The sequence below is a fragment of the Rhodnius prolixus genome, unplaced genomic scaffold, assembly GCF_049639745.1.
Source record: "Rhodnius prolixus isolate KJV_2025 unplaced genomic scaffold, Rpr scaffold_1, whole genome shotgun sequence".
NCBI lineage: Eukaryota > Metazoa > Arthropoda > Insecta > Hemiptera > Reduviidae > Rhodnius > Rhodnius prolixus.
Genome location: NW_027411581.1, coordinates 49,260,051 through 49,278,163, shown reverse-complemented (window position 1 = coordinate 49,278,163; position 18,113 = coordinate 49,260,051). Strand labels below are relative to the sequence as shown.

The window sequence follows — 18,113 nt, the reverse complement described above, 5'->3', positions numbered from 1 at the left end:
TACCGTTCGTTATCTTGGAATATACCTTGAAAAGCGACTCACGTGGAATCCACATACTAGACTCAAACGACTTGAACTAAACCAGAGAAACTGAATGCTCAAGAGCCTCCTTGACAAACGGCCAAAACTGACCCTTACAAACAAAAAACGTTTGTACACAGCCCTACTCGCTCCCAACTGGACCTACGGACTTGGACTGTACGGAACAGCTAAGCGTTTAAACCTAAACAGAATCCAAACCCTCCAGTCCAAAATCCTTCGAACCATCATTGGCGCATCCTTCTACGTGAGCAACCATACCATCCACACAGACCTGCGAATCCCATTTATTTCTGACCTTGCCCAGTCTCGCTACATCAAATTCCACACCAAACTTTACTTACATTATAACCCCTTAATCAGCAATCTGTCCTGCACTAACCTCCCGTCAAATCCTCCTCGCAGACTGAGGCGCCGATGGCCTCGTGATCGCCTGGTCTAACGATAAAATGGCCATCCTTCTTATTCAATCCTTTCGGTATTTTACTTTAACAGACTTATGATGGTCATCGTTAGATGGTCTTCATTCATGCCCTTCCAGTGACTTATTTTATTTAGTATTTTATTTTGTTTTGTTTTTACTTTATTTTATTTTTGTTTCTATTTCATATTTTTGCTGTTATACGTTCGTCATATTTTCTTGTTGCGATTGAGTATTACGCAGTTGCGAATCGATCAATAAAGGAAATAAGATAGTGGTATTCCGCGTTAATTATAGAATCCTTAGCATATGGTTATACGTTACATACATAAGTAAAGTCAAACGGCAATGCGAATTTAAAGCACTGAGTTTGATTGTTACTTAATTGCAAAATTGGACATTTTCCTTTTAGTTTTTCATAATACCTTCTGCGTGGTAATTAATAAAGGGAATAGAGATTCTAAAATAGTCGCTTAGTCACTAAGGTTCTGCGACTACCAGGCCGCATTATGGACCAGTTTTTGTGGGCTAATTTCAAGGCCGAGAGAGCAATATGCATTGTAGAATTTTCAGGTTTGAAGAGAGAGAACACTAACTTGTTTGACCAGATTCATCGTTTTTGGATTCTCAAACCCAAAGTTCCTAAAATTGCTTTCAGAAGAATTTTGCCAAATTTTGGATGATTTAGTGTGAAGGTTCGTTCGTCTTTGTAATTGCTTCGCTTTTAAAAGAAACTTCACACATGACAATATTTATTTAAAAAATATTTACTTTTTAGTTTCCCGGTTAAGTGTGCTTCAGTTTTTGTTTTAGTACATTTTTGAAAAGTATGCCTGAGCTAAAATCTAGGTCACATATAGTTGTTGCTCTCCAGGTTTACACCTATTCCGCTTCCTAAATAATGGAAGGTATAAACTTTACTGTAGCTATACAGATCCCTAATAAAAGTTTAGCAATTTAAAGTGCCACATTATGGGCCAGTTTTTTGTGAGCTAATTTCAAGGTCGAGAGGAGCAGTATGCATTCTACATGCATACAACCGGCAGTTCATATGATGCAGTAAAAGTATACTCGTACTTGCCATTGAGAACAGTTAACATAGCATCACAGTGTTAAAAGCAATAACTTGCGCAGATCTATGCAAACCAGAAGGTTCTACAAGTTACTAAGTTTTGTTCAAAGGAAGGATTTAAGGCGCATTTGAATAAATTCATTCCTCTAATGTAAATAATAAGTACTGTTACCAAACGAATGTCTCAAAACGATATTGAATCCAAAAATACTCTACTTTTTATGGTGGAGCAGAAGGGGAAATGCAGTTGCGAACTGTTGCATCGAACTGCTTGTCATCCAGATACTAGCCCATTACATTAGATTAGATTTCCAGTTAACCGTCAAGGGCAACTTTAAAAAACAGAACATACTCTAGTGGCATGTCCTGGTTGTAATCCGACTCTTTCACAAAAAGTGAATTCCCATTCCATTGATCCTCTCTGTCAACTGATGCTCATATACTGAGTCTGTAGACACTTCTCCATAGTCAGCCATCAGAGATGCTTTTTTGTCTGAGGTAGATTGTTTGTATTAGAAAAGTGGCATTAATTAACATCATCAGCTCTGCAATCGTGTGAAGTTGGTATTCCCACGGCTTCTGCTTTCTCTATCAAAGATCCATACTGCTTGATAAACCTTGCAGTCCTTTTCTCTTCTTTCGTAGGGTGCCTGCCATCAGTACAGCGTCCGTACTTACGTATTTCTCTCTGTTCGCTGGCCTTTAACCGACCACAGCCTTTTGCAGATGCACTTGACTCTTCGCTATTTATTGCAATATATTCTGTTGGTTATTCTTCTGCCGCTGAGCGCCAAAGACCTCATATATTGATGCGCCAGTCACACTGACTGAGAACATTGGATTTACTTACTAAAAATATCTTATAATTCAAAGAAAGGTGCAGCGTATATAACACCTTGCACAGTTATTACCAAAACTCTGCTCAAAATGCGGTTTGTTTTTGATGTTTGTTTTTTTTAGTAAGTATAATTATATTCCTCTTTAGGAAAATATAAGCTAGCTTTAATTAATTAATCTTAATCTTAAGTCTTGAAGGGTAAATGTGTACTGACAGATGTGGGAATAGTTACCACAAAGCCAAAACCACTCCTGGCTTTTAAGGTATATTGTGGCTTTCTTGCTTGACAATTTCAGTCGTCTGAAGGCATGGATTTACGTAAGTAAAGTATATGTGCTTAATAATGGTGCTGGAGTTCATGTGTGGGATGTTTATTTACAATTAGCTGTCGCAACTCGACTGTCGCCCCGACTTGGGGCTGCGATGCAGTGCGTTTCTGCTAGCTTGAATTTATTACTATTATTTTATTACACTCTCAAGTTATATTATTCTTTAGATCCGCTAAGATAAGATCTAAAATTGTCTTTATTATGAAAAAATTACAATGCTCAAATTTTTAAATTTAACAAAAATTTATTTTGTATTATGTAATTTACATTTTAAAGTTATATAAAGTTTCAATTATTTCAGTATTTCTGCATTGTCAGAGAAATCAATTTTACCTTTAGGGTGTTAATAACTAATTTAAATTAATAAATAATTGAAATATGTATAGCAAAATCAGTTATTTAATGTAAAATCCAAATTATCTCTTCATAAATTTCTAAATTGTAGTCCACATTCTTTTTGCTCTTTCAAAAATCAATATACTGAATACTCTGCAACTTTTAGTTTTTACTATATTTAGGTCAGTTTTATACGTAGATTTATCGCGTTAATAGTTGCGTGATGTTCGTAAAAGGCAAACAGTAGAATTTTTTTAAAAAAAACATATCTTTTAATAATTCAAACAATTTTTTCTGAATACAGTAAAAAGACAACTATTGTAAAAAACTATTAAAATAAAAAAATTACAATTATAATAATATAATATATAATATAAAAATCCATGTAATCTTTACCAAAGTGATTATTACCTGCCCAAAAGGTTGTGAAGTGAGTAGGTAATGCTTTATCATTAGATACCGTTAGCCTCATCATTCAAATGTGATCGCTAAAACAAGATCAATGTTCTCATTCAGCGAGAATTATAATTATATTAACAGTAAATGATCAGGAAAAACTGTTGTGCTAGCCCTAATATTTCAATCAAACGGCTCCTCTAATTTTAGCTGCACGTTACAAACTATAATTCAAAATGTAAACAGATATTTGAGGATCAAGATAAACCTATACATCAAATCTTCAATTTGAATCAGATAATCCTTGACATCTATATTCCAAACATATTTCCGATATATCATATGTCGAGTTGTTATCTCCACTTACGATTACTCTGCAATATTTATTAATTCAATTTAATTTAAGGATTTCAGGATGTAAGGAAACATTCCCTAAGTGCTTACAATACTTTGGTAAGGTGCTGTTGTATATTTCATTTTGTAATAATGGTGGTTTTAAAAGTTTTGTATAAACTGTGGATTAATGAAATGAATTTGCTAAATAATAATCTGATAATATGCTCAGCCGAACGTGGTTATTAAGTGATAAGTACGGTCTTCCATTTTTTTTCTCTCAGATCACATTTCGTTCGTTTATTCAGTAGTCGAGTAGACAACTCGTAAATAGTCTTAGCCACAATATTTCTGAACACTTCCAACTTAGAGCTGTAGGAACATCTTTGAACATCTTAACGGAAGGAGTAAATACAGGGGGGAAAATACCTATGATTTAGTTTGGATCAACGAAACTTATTTCGTGATCTCTCGATTGGCATAATCTCTGAATGTTTTGATCATCTGGTGAATATACTCGTATATGCATGCACCTTGGAAGTTCCTTATTTAATGATGACAGATACTCTAAGATAAGACAGATACAATCTGCTCGTCTGTTGAACAACCTTTTTTAAAAAGTATTTGATATGAAATGCCCTTTTTTTCAAGCTAGCCTGAGGCAGTCATGCAGGATTTATTTCAGTTCCGTTATTGTTGGAAATCTTTGTCACAGTTTCGTCTAGGTTTTAGATCAGGCGTTTATCGATTGTACTAATTGTGACATTTTGTAGGCGACAGACTAGTAATGGACCACATTTTGCTAAATAAATTTTAGTGATCTTGTTACTTTGATCCAAAAATGTGGCCTTGAATGGCTGCATCATGTAGCAAGGATGAATGGAAGAAGTAAGACTCATTTCCAAAACTGTTTGATGGAAACCTCAATGGTAGTAAGCTGCAAGAAAGAAAGTGTATCAGCTGTAAGGCACGTCGATATTGCAAAGGTGTGTGGCGTTGCACAGTTCCAGTGTTGGAGGTTTCTTAATCAACGAAAACTAGTGGTATACGACACTATACCGTGCTGACCTAAGGTCATTCGCATTTCTGTACAGTGCATCTCTGTACAGCCAAGAGTCTGATAGGAAGAGAAAATCTAAGGCAGGAAACTGGACATTCGCGTTGGAATCCAGTTCCCTAAGCTAATCCTCTCCTTTATAACTTTTTTCCCCACAGGCACGTCAATTCGAATCAGGTGTCGTGGTTGAAGGCGGAATCAATACATCGCTATTAATATTTTTCAATAGATTTTAAATGTCGTCAGCATCAATGCCCTCACTTAACGATCATTGGACATTTTGCTCCCCAAGACATGGATGGTAAGTCCGACTCTTGGGAAGCCAAAGAGAGGTTGTTTGACTCAATGGTTGCTAGTGTTTTACTGTATTCAGCCGAGGTATGGCCCGCTCCTTATGTCGACTCACTTGATAAGGTTCAAGCCCACTTCTTTAAATCCTTATTGCAGCTGCCCAGAACAACTCCTGACGCTTTGGTTAGATTTGAAACTAGCAGGGTACACCTGGATTTTCAGGTATTTGTCAGACTGATCAATTGGTGGATGGTCATGTTACAGATGGGTGATGATCGTATACCTAGATTGTGTTATGACAGATTGTGTAAATTGGTTCACTGTCACTTAATGCCCTTTAACTGGTGTAGTTCTCTTTTGTGTTCACTTGAAAAAATTGGAGCATCAGATTTATGGATGTCTAAAACTTTAATCAGGTGAAAAAGAGTAAAAAGAATTTAATTAATGCATATAAGTTACACTTGATTAGTATTGACATTAGTAGAATCTATAATTGTAGATATAACAGCTACATCAGATTTATCAGTAGTTTTCATGATGATGAATCGTATTTAAGGTTAAATGCAGAGTTTGGGTTTGCTAAAATTCTTTCACAAATTAGATTAGCCAATGAAATATTTCCACGGATTATTTTAAAAAATAAAATTTACAAATTTAATCCTGAAATTAACTGCAAGCTTTGCTCAGAAAATTTGCGAGACACAGTCGCCCACTTTCTCATTGAATGTAAATTCTTCAATAGTTACAGAACAAAGTACATTGGCCAGTACATTTTGCCTAATTGTCTTTTAGACCAGTTAGATCGCCTCTTAAATTGTGTAAGTAGAAAACAATTAAAATCTGTTGCTGTGTTCGTTAAAAAATGTATAATAATAAAAGAAGAACTCCAACGTTGGCTATAATTCTGCTCGATATTGATGTATATAGTGTAATAAAAAGATAATTGATAATTAATTAAAGGAATACTATTTTGTTTTGTTTTGTATATTATAATTAATTTGTTTATTTGTGGTTTCTTTGTATCTTGTATGATTATTGACTATTAAACCTAGGCTAGACTCCAGCTTTTATAAAAATTGTATTTTAAAAAAAAGCAAATTTATTTTTATTAATATTTTTCTCACAAATAAAAAGTAGTTGCACGCTGTATTTGAATTGGGAATCTCTTCAGTTACAAATCGAAGTTATATAACCTCTACAACCGCCCAAAACTATTTTTTATTATTATAACCTTTAATTTTGCGCAAATTGATCTTATTCTCATTGGTACATTTTAATTGTAAAAATATACCATTTCTTTAAAAAATATCTTAACAGAAAGTAGGATGCACCTAATGTAGGGTAAGAGCTGGGCTAATTTGCCCTATAAGTTAGGTGATCTGTTTAGTCTCATATTTTCGCAGTTCATTTGCATTATTTCGCATAATTTTATGTTTCCTTGATTCTGCAATAAATTATTACAGTTTAGAGAGAGGAAAACGTGTATGAAATGTTTTTTTTATAAACATTTCTACATAATTATTATAAATTTGATGGGAAATATTAGTTATTAGTATATCTGTTCGTATTCCACATTTTCCTAGTTTATTGTCCTGAATTGATTGCATTTAATTAAAACAGATGGTGCAGTCACCTGGAGCTAATCACTATTTTGTTATTTTCTACCACAGCGACCACGATTTATAGATAAATATTCATTACGCTCTCTCAATAAATAATATATTTTTCCAATTTAACATATTAGTTTATTTTTATGCCGGCTTTTTTAAAAGTTTAATTAGTTTCAAAATATAGACTGTTGTAAAAATCAGTTTTGAAAGTTTGTTTTTTACTTTAATTAATTTTTCAGTTAAAATTGCTTCATTCCACTTGAACTTCGCTGGAATTCTCTGGAATTATAGCAGAACTTAGTTGATTAGGGTTTTTAAAAATCCATTTTATCATAAAAAAAATAATAATAATATATTAATATTACAATTTCAATAAATAATGTAAATAGGAAAGTGACTCGCAGACTCATCTGTGTGGCAAGCAATTTTTCTGAAGATATTGTTGTGCGATAATGTTGTTACATTGATTCTGCGAACTTTCTATCTCCTTTTTGAAACTTGCCTATGCTTTATTTTAGAACGAAATACATGAAGACATCGACTATTTTGTGTCTTTGCGCAATGACGGTACAAGAGAAAGATAGAAAGAGTAGGAGAGAAGTCAAAGAGAATTCTCTAAAGAAGGAAATCAGCTTACAAGACAGGCCACTCTAAAACAAGATTTAGTTCACCAGTTCCGGTTTAGTGCAGTGCGAACTCTGTAGTTCTACGTATATAGATAGTTCATTTGTATTTGGTGTTGGAAAAACCAGTGCAAAAACTCTTATTCCAATTTTTTTAAAATTAGAATAGATTTTCAGTTAATCGTAATTTAGATTTAGGTATCCTAATTTTAGTTTTAAGCTGGGAAAACTATTTCTTCAATAACTACCCAATTTCCAAGTCGGCCCTCTACTTAAACCCCTTGTCTATTTACTAACTGCTAAAGTGAAGTCTCTATCGAGACATTTGGACAAATTTCTGAGTCTAGCGACTGACTCTCCTCGACGCCCTGGAATTGATTCACTCCACGAGAGTCCATTATCCCCGTACACTCCTATATCCAAAATTGTCTGCTCAAACTCCTTTCCATCCTAGACTATCATCCTAAACCACTCTGCCGCCATATAGCCTCCTGCTCATTTAACCTTTCTAATAGCACTGTTATGAAGTTTAAAATGTTTCGTACATTATAACCTTCATTTCTTTAGTTTTTTTATATACTTTTATTGAAATAAATATGTATTCTATTCTGCCGAGGCATTTGGAAGTAAATGAATTTCAATTATATTAAACAGTACTGAATCAACTCTCCTCATATGGATGGACTCGGCCATGAGCTTTTGTGCAATCAGCCAATCGCAAATTTTACTTTACTTTTGTTTCAGTTTTTCAAAAAAAAAAATTTAACTGCGTTAAACTTAGAAAGTGCTTCTTAAGGTAGATCGGGAGGAGTGTTTCGTAGTGCCTTCCTCCAAGATGATATTTATAACTACAATTAGCTGCCTTAACAATTGTGTAACAGTACTAATTAATACGTAAGAAAATGGTAAATTTGAATAAAATGTTCAGCTTTTTGTGGAGAATGTCATGTGAGTTTTTGTTTTAAAAAAGAAAAATGAATGCGGTAAATGTTTATAGAAAATTATGCCTTCAAATTTGCGGAAAAGTGTTCTAAGTAACTACACTGCAGTTCTACTAACATCATTTTTTTCTGGTCATTGTTTTTCCAAACCGGAGCTTATATACGGTAAAGAAGCATCTTCTAGAACATTAGATGAGTTTTAGCCAGATCTGGATAAACCAAACCACTATTTATTGCTAATGTATATATAGGTAGATAGAATGAAATTGTGAGGAAAAACGATATATTGCAGAAACTGTCCCAGGTGAAAGATAAAGAAATAATTTGTTTTTTGAAATAAAATAAAGGGGACTGTACTGAAGTTTTTATTGTCTTTATTTGAAGAAGAATAAATTTAATAAATATTAAAACAAATTACCTCCTTCCGAAGGCAAGTTCTTCAAAAAGAAAGAAAAAATTCTGCCTACAAACTTTTATTGACTTCAGAAGTAGCATTCTTCAGCTTATAGAATAAAATGCTATAGAATCAATACAAATTTAATGTCGGTTAGCCAATACAATTGAATTTACAACGGAACTACATTCAAATAAATATTAATCAGCTTCAGTACCGCTTTTAGTACCCAGACAGCATTAACTAAAGTCTTGATAATATTGACTCAAAGTCAATAAGGTCTGCATCGATTAAAGTGAAGTAACACCACTTATCGTATATCATTGCACAATTTACAGCTATGGACTTGATTCGTCAGTTGGTGGTTTACGTTCAGCAAGAAGTAATAGAAAACTTATTTTTGCTGAAATAAGTAATTATTTCTTTTATTTATTTGCGTCTTTTTGCCTTAGTTTTGCTCTTAACCATTCTTTGTTGAATATTTAAACTGTCCGGTAGGACAGTTGTATAAGAGTTGATCGTCAAAAACTGCACGAAAAAACGTATCGTTGAAAAACACCCAACTTTGACAATTTTTTTCTCTTTTTCTATAAAAGATAAAATTCCCAAATTTTCTTTAAAATATAGGGCAAACCCTCCTTTATAACAGTAATTTTTTTCAACGACCCAGATCTAATAAATTTTTGGAAAATTCAGGGAACAAACACCTGACTTCCTCTTACCAAAGTATGTCATTAAATTTTACTAAATTTAGAATTTAGAATATAAAAATGTAGTTGACACGGATATTTTTCAAGTGCAACAGGATGCTGTTGAAGGATGCAATAAGTTAAGCAGTCCCAAGACCCTCACCGTAATAAATATCATCTGAGAAAAAAAGTTTTGAACCAAAGTGATACCATAGACCTAAACACTTTCTGATTTCTTACAATATTATATTCAGCGTGAAAAAAGATATCCTCTAAATTGTTCTAGCTCTTAAATTTGTGGCTATAAATATAGTATTCAAAGATATTTTACTGTATTCAATCCGTACAATGTACTGAAATGGCACAGTAGTAGATTCACCTCTTTATAAGAACTCCGTTTAAAAGTTCGCTGGAGAAACATCCCAAATATAAGTACTAAACTTACTTTCCATAGAGAAAGAGAAGTAAAGTAATCGCCTACTTGTTTCAGGTGAGGTTTAACGACTAACTACCAATTAGGTGTCGTGAATGGGGTGGAAGCAGATACTTTACTAATCTTTTTGTTTTGTTTATGATTTAAGGCGCTTCAACATCTAATGTTATTGGCGCCCGGAGCTTTTTTCAGTGCACTGTCGGCTTCCGGACGGTGTTCTCTTGTTACACTGTCCATCACTGGACAGTGAGCTGTAAGAAGCTCCTAGGAAGAGAAAATGTAAGGGTCAGCGACTGGATTCTGTAATATCTCTACTCTTACAAGAAAGAACTCTAGAATTATTCCAGATATGCTTTATTAGCGTTTTATACAATTTTGTATTTCACTCAACTCAACATACGTTATTTTTATCATATGACAATTAATGCCAGTAACCAAACAACCATATAACAGATTCGAACCGGGACCTCCGCGTAGAAATCCGCATAGCTAATCCCTTCCGCTACTTTACTATTGATAATTTTTCGGATAAAAAAAAGAACTACACGCGGTATTCGAACTTGAGATTTGCCACTTCCCGGCCCAAGTAAAAATACAAAGTTTCTAGAATATCGGAGCTGTAATCCTGTGCAATCTTGAATTCAAATATTTTTACGAAAGAAAGGAAAATAATTTCGCTAAAAATCAATAATTCTGTTCCGTGGCAAAACACGATTGTCTTCAACAAATATGAAATTTTGTTAATATATTTTATCTTATTTAATATTTAAATCGAAAATCTTTACATTACACTGAAATATGATTTAATAGCAATGGCTCAAAGTGTGTTGTTGACTTTGCAATTTTAAAATAGTAAATTGAGTGAGAAAAAGATTGTTTATTTTTGTGCCCGTTTATTCCAAATAACAAAGCTTCTACAGCCAGGCAGTCTGTCACTCATTCACACTGAGTAATAAGCACAATAATTGTGTCTACGTATGTATAGCAATGTGTTGTACCTTATTGCTTTATTTTTAGATTTCCAGTACACAAAATCTGGAAATTATTCCGACTAAATCTTGTTTCCATGAGTAATTTTAAAGAATATATGCACAGAAACAGGTCGAGTAAAAAAGTGTAACATTTCTGCTGCTAGAGGAAAGTGAGATTATTTATGGTTAAATCTAAGTCGCATTATCGTGGTTTAAAATTGATTTTAACCAAGGGCCTTTTGGGGATTACCGGCTGTACATTAGCATGGTGATGTGGTAATGCTTTTGCCATGCTCCTATAATTCTTGCCATGCAGGAACTGTACCATTTCAATTTTTTCTCGTAATTCACTTTTACTGTCTGCGAAATATGTTACATCGAATTCTGTCGATTATTTCCGGCTCTGTGAAGCATACCGACAGCTGCAAACATTTAATACACCTAGCTGTTACATTTTATTTAAAAAAAATAAAATAATGTTTCCCTTCAGTAACATCCAATGAGAGAAGTAGGAAAATTTGTGGCTGCTTGGGGTTGGACATAACTAAATGGAAACAGAAATTATGGATACCGATGTTTCATTAAAAATTTGCTTTCAAATTGACTGATTTTGGCCTCTTGATGCTTTTTTCAAAGAATTTTTTACTTTTTGTCTCTTGAAGTGGCTGTCAACTCTCTCGACTGGTGCATATCCTTCGCCAAAACATCATTGTTTAGTTCTGAAGTCCTATTTCGTATATTCTTTCTCTCCTTTTGAAGGAGACTAGCTTCCCTTCGTTCATTTCAGTTCATGGCAATGACGTTCCGACATGCTAAGATCTGAATCGATCGCTTTGCAAACTATATTTCCTGCCATCGTTCCCATCTCATAGCATATTCTGAAGCCATTAAATAAAAGAACTTGTACTCCACTTCTTTAAAAAAATAAAAATATATTGAAAGTAATGTAATATTATATTAATAAATGATTTCTCCCTCCCAAGAAGCTTATCATTTTTTTTATACCAACTGTATTTGGAAAACGTGAAAAAGCGAAGTGTTTGAAAAAGAAATGTAATCCAAGTAAGCAGCTAACACCTCATTTCATGCGTTTAAATTTTTCAGTAAGTACGTCCACCATTACAAACAGTTTTTTTCCCATTATAAAAGCTGCTATATTTCTTTTACCTTAACCTTGTAAGAAGTGGAGTTGGCAATGCTGGGCAAGTCTAGCGTTCTTAGTGTACACGGCGGATGGGTATTAAAGAAAAAGAGGAAGAGGCGGCAGAAGATTGGACGGGGTAAGTTCGGCTGGAAGCTCCAGCAAGGCGGGCAGTAAACCTTTTAAATTTAAATCGAAGAATCAAGGCTCAAGCGGGTGGGAAATTGCCGGATTTAAATTTTCCATTTTTATAAGAATGTGAACAAGGAAGCTTTGTTTTCTTTTTTTTTACATTTACACTAACCTGGCCGAATTTTTGTTGTTTTTATATGTCTAAAAGTTTTATTTTATTCATTTTTACTTGAACTAAAGAATTCCTCCTTCTACGATCCATTAGCAATTCTTTCAAAACCTTTTAAATCATACTTAAGAAGATAATGGAGGTTTAACTAGGGAAAGAAATTCTATGCGGGAGTACTTTTATTAAATTTATAAGAGCCAAGGCTCCCAGGTCTCTGTAAGAGAGCTGGTGTTAATGTTTCTCATTTGGTGAGACCAACTATTTTTTTTTTAAAGGCACCTTTTATCTTTCCATTATCGTTACTTATTTAAATAACTACGATATTTTCTTTATGCATAATAACAAGAAACATTAAATTTAATGGTTTCTTTTCTGAATCAGAACTGCCGGACTCAGATTGTTATGTTTTTACATTCTCTGTTTCAAATTTACATTTTTATTACTCATTTCAGGAATAGTGAAATTCATTAAAGGGGATAATTAACAGCTGATTGTTGTAATCTTAAGAGGAATGATTGCGATCTTGAACATTTTTATTATATTGAGTTTCACACAAGTTTTTTTGTAACCCAAAAGTGGATTTTAGAAAATAATCTGTTTTTGAAATATGAAATAGTTTTGGGTACAACTATGCGACCCAACATCATTGTAAATTACCGCAACAGGAGGAATGTACGGGAGAGATCCCGAAATTGGTAAACTTATTCGAATACCATGTTCTCTAACTCTTGCAAAAATTAGCGCATAAACAGTTTTAGATTCTTGTTCTACTCGTTAAAATGTCAGGAAAGTAGGAATACAAAATAACATTTCGTGTGCTCATAATCCCGTGAGTTCATTTCTACAGCCGTTGGTGACAAAAACGTATAAATCATGTCTAATCTCTTGGTATTGCGGTTAATTGGTAAGTTAATGCGAGTTTTACATAAATAAACTAAGTGAAATGACAGGTCTGTGATAAATAAAAGTTTATCGATATTCTACTTCTACTTCTTGGCCGTACAACCAATCTCTAAATGGGCCCTTAGCGTGTTAAACGATGTCTAGCTTTATTCAATGTTTACATTCTGAACCAAGAGATTATCACTTTAAGTAATCTCACAACTTGTTTAATGGTAATCCATTTTAACTTTTCATAATCTTATTCTTCTCCTAATTATTGCGTTGAAGAATATGGAGATCAACATTTCAATCATTGTTTTTACGAAAATTACTTCGGAGTTCATGATGTTTTGTAATTTAACCTCAAAGCTAAACTGGTTTTGACATGTTGGTCGGTCTGTTTGAGGAGGGGATAGTCTTGAATGATTCGAAAATGAAAAACTCGCAAACACTTCAATAATAGCAGCCAATTGGAAGTACCACTTTACTGAAGCAAGCTTTTTGGATTTTCTCGAGTAGCTCCTAAAAGCGTACTAATTTCTTACATGTGCTAGATATATCACGAAAAGAAAGATGATGGCAATTACGGTCATAATTTTAAATTTTTGCCAAGCTTTCGACCTAGGGACTAGGTCATCTTCAGGTACATAGATTTTTTTTATTTAATAAATAGTTCGTAAATTTGTTGTATATATCAAATCATTTGAATAAATTTGTTTCTGTTAAAAATATGTTGCACGCCCTGAACACGAAATATGACTGAATTCGGCAATAATCTTTCTTCTCGTTTGATTAATGAATCAATCGCCAAAAAAGATTATCAATACTGTACAATATAAATATCGTATAACTTATTTTTTAAACATTTTTTCAGATGTCTATAAGAGAGTATTATAATTACTAATATTAATAAATTAGGCCACTTGAGGAAATCATATGGTTAGTTTTAGATGTGAAAATTGGTAATGTTAAAATAAATAAAGAATCTCTTTAAACAATTCTAGAGTTCTTTCCGTGATAATAGTGGAATTCTTACAGTGGCGTCAAAGAAAATAAATTATCGCTCTTCCAAAGTATTAGAAAGAGTCAAAGTATGTTATATCAGGTTGGAACTATTCCTGAATTCAACGTAATAACGGATGATTGGCAAATCTATGCAGAACAATTGGTTCAATACTTCATCGCCAATAATATTTCGGAAAACAAAAAAGTATCTGTGTTTTTTAACTTTGTTAGTGGAGGCCGCATACAAGTTTCTTGAGAGATTTATGTTCCTTGGAACTGTCAAAAGTTGAAAGTTATGAGCAACTGGGTGAGATTCAGTTTTCGAGTTGAATTTCTTTTACAACAGGGAAAGGATGAAAGTATCTCACTATGGTTTGCGAGAGTAAAGGGCCAGTCAGTCGACTACAAATCTGGAATTAGTTTAGAAAATGTCCTTAAAGATAAATAAGGTTGCACTTTGTAATTTACAACTATTTAAGATCAGCTTTGGTGAAGAATATCCCAGAGAAAGAAGCTTGCTACAGTTTTTCGAGTTTGCTTTAACTAAAGAGTCCGCAATGAATGCTCCACTTCAATGAAAAAATTGCGCATATTGACAAAGTGGCTACAATGGCTCGGGGAAGGTGTTAAAAATAACCAGCCAAGCCTAGACCAAGAAGCGGTAGGCATCAAATGTTCCGGATGTGGAAAAGGAGATTATTCTTTTGCAACTTTCAGATTTGTGAAATATAAATGCCCTGTTTTATGCTTTCAAACATTGAAATGTTTTTTACATGTAGCCCAGAAAATGGCATTCAATATTTCCAAAACATTGGCCCGAGGCTTTTTTTTATTCTAACCAACTTCCGAAAAACAACAAACCACTACAATATTGAGCATATCCATCAAACGAACTTTTGCTTCTATAATTTTTGTTTGTGTTTATTTACAACCTGTACATATATACATCATGTAAATGTGATCTACATTGAGTTAGGCACAGATTGTTGGCTGAATCCTGGTGGTTTCAGCGCCACAATCGGGAAGGCATGTTGAGGGGGCCAGCCAATGGTGGAATTCTCTAAAGGTTGGAAGGAAGTTTAGGAAATTGATAAAAGGTCGCGAAACTAACGTCGTTTTAGGCATCCAGGAGGACTGTCGGGATGGGTTGTTGTGGATAAGGCTTGTGCTGTTGGGATTAGGATGTATGGTTAGGCTATTTTGGAAATTAAGGAAGCCGAGAATGTCATTGACAAAAGGGATATTGAGGTCTGTGTGGAGGGTTAAATTGAACAATAATAAGTAGCGTTGACTTTTTGCCGAAGGACTTTAGATTGAAAGGATTGGATTCTTTGGTGGTTGGATGGTTTCGCAGAGCCCCATAGCTCACCTCCGTAGGTCCAGATGGGTTTTAGTAGTGTCTTGTATAGAGTCAGTTTGTTCTGTACGTTCATGGCTGATCTCCGCCCTAGCAGTGTTCGTAGTTCCATGTGAGTCGACTGTCTAAATACAGTCCAAGGTAGCGAACTTGTGTGGAAGTCGGTATTTCTCTGTTGTGTATGAGTTGTGTTTGTTGTATTTCTCTGTTGTGTTTGTCTACGTAAGGTGAATGTAATCTGTTGGCATTTGACTTCGTTTAGTCTACTTCTCCATTTTTTGCACCAAGGGTCAAGGTGTTCTTGGACATATGAGGAGGCTTCAGAAGGGTTGGAATTTGAGGATAACATTGCGGTATCGTTTGCATAAGTTGTAATTAAGGTATGTGGGTGCGTGGGGATGTTAGCTAGCAGTGTACTCTAGATATAGGACTGGACCAAGGATGCTTCCTTACCTTGCTTCTATAATATGCTTTTATGTATGAATGATAACTGTATGAAAGAATAACTAGGGTTTAACATGAAGAGGGATAATTGTGCTGTCAAGAATGCGGTTTTCTGTTGAATACAGAAACCTTTATGTGAATACAGGTTATTTTACTCGAAGGTTATTTTAATTGGCTGTTACATGTACTGAGCAAAACAGATTGATGCTATTTGAATGCAGTCTAGTTTGTTATTACTGTTGTTATTAATTAGCTGAAAGTGTTATGACGTTCTCTGTTGTGAGCTCAAAGCCCTTATGGAATCCCAGCTACAAGAATATTAAAGAATTGGGCTGTAGTTGACAAAACAAGGAACTATCGTTTTGCTGACACAATACTTTAATTCTAACCTTGCTAATTACAAAGAGCAGAAGAATTTAAAAGTAAATTATATTTACTTTCCTAATTAAGCCGGTGGAGGTGTATTGTTCACTGCACACTTCATACTGTAATCGTATTTGGCCAAATGGGCCAAATTATTTCGACAAAAAAGAAAGTTAAATTTCTTGTTCATGTTTTCTAGCTTGGGATGTGAATTTTAGATACAGATGGGGGTATTCATGAATAAGTGTTAAGATTTTCAAATGAAGTTCAATCATTCAGTAATCAATCAATGAACACTCTGGTTGAGCGAGGCATTGTTGAGAAGATTTGTCGTTTGGAGGATTGTAATGAAGCCGAATTTTAGTGGATGGCGACCATATCTATGGGATTTGGCAATTTCAGATATGAGTGGAATCCTACGATCCGTAGTAGAGTAGAGTTAGCAGATAATTGGCTTAAACTGAACCATGTTGGAAAAGTATTTCCAAATTGGGAAGATGCATTTGACCTAATTTATTCTGCTAAACAGAATAAAATTATTAATTGATTTGAAATGTAAAAAGTATTAAACAAATAGTTAATTAATATTAACAGGTAATTGGTTATTAATATTAATAGGTAATTAATATTCCAATTAAATTTACTTAAGCAAATTTTACAATCTGCATTAATGTAAATTTGAAGGAAATGCAACATTTAAAATCAATTCATATTGCTTATTCACAAATTGAAGGCTTTTTTAAAAGACCAGGTTCCTCTTGATGGTAGAGATCGCTTGCGCTATTGATGATGAGTAGCGCCAACAGATCGTAGTTCTTCTCAATGTAAGTACAATGTATTGAACAATTTATAGTCGTAGCACGCATGTTTATTGTGCCCCCTGACCAGTTTCGTACTTGTTTCCATCATTAGAGGTGGATTGATTAGCTTGGTGTGGAGATTTCGAATTCATTTTGTTTCTTTTTTGCAACTTCACTCGCTAACCTGTCACATTTGCAAAAGATATAAACATTGTACAGGCCCTTTTCTTTCAACCTGTTATACATGTAGAATTCCATTTAATTTTAGTAATCTTCACCTTAGAGGTAACAAAAGAAGCAGTTTCTGATTAGGCTGCGTCTACGACAAAGTATGAGTGCTCTAGATAAGTAAATAATACTTTATAAATAAACAAATTTTGATACTTGAAACAAATATAACGTGTTTAGCAAACTAAACTGCTTTTTCCTCCCCGCAAGTGGTGCCTGTTGCATGCAGGCACTTGGGGAACAGCGTCCCAATGGGTAACCACAATCGCTCAGTACACCATGTACCCTCACCAGAACTGTAAACGCACAACACAAAGGGCACAAACAGTACTCAACCTAGGGCTACCGTCTGCACTCTAGTTAATGTAATAAGAGACGCTCGAATATAAACAGCAGCCAAAATATATGTCAAAAGCGTACACATCTTAGCTTACGCTGATGATATATGCATTATTTGGAAGATCCTTGGCGGCTATGACGGAAGCACACATCACGGTAGATGCAACAGCAATGAAGATGGGACTTGAGATCAATGAAGAGAAGACTAGGTATATTGACTACTGATAACCGTGTAACTGGCCCTACCATTCAAGTCGCTAGATACATCTTTGAAAAAGATAAAATGTTTAAATACTCAGTATCAGCGTTAACGGCAGATTAGATTAGATTGCTTTAGACGTGCGGTTCCACCAGAAAGGGGAAGGAACGCAGGCAATCCAAAATGCCCATTGTTCCCCGCCCACCCCTCATCTCATAAGAGATACCGGGGCTTTAGTACAACAAATCCGGCTAAAGGTTGCCAAATGCCAATACAATAAA

The 18,113-nt window shown here is 34.3% G+C and overlaps 1 protein-coding gene and 1 non-coding gene across 16 annotated transcripts in view; one reads left to right on the top strand and one right to left on the bottom strand.

Moving 5' to 3' along the window:
* LOC141461393 (uncharacterized) overlaps window positions 1–18,113 on the top strand; it is a 561,940-nt gene that overhangs the window by 299,157 nt on the left and 244,670 nt on the right. The window lies entirely within an intron of this gene.
* Window positions 5,041–5,124, bottom strand: LOC141446384 (U4atac minor spliceosomal RNA). The gene has a single exon (XR_012453680.1). It is a non-coding gene; the product is annotated as a U4atac minor spliceosomal RNA (small nuclear RNA).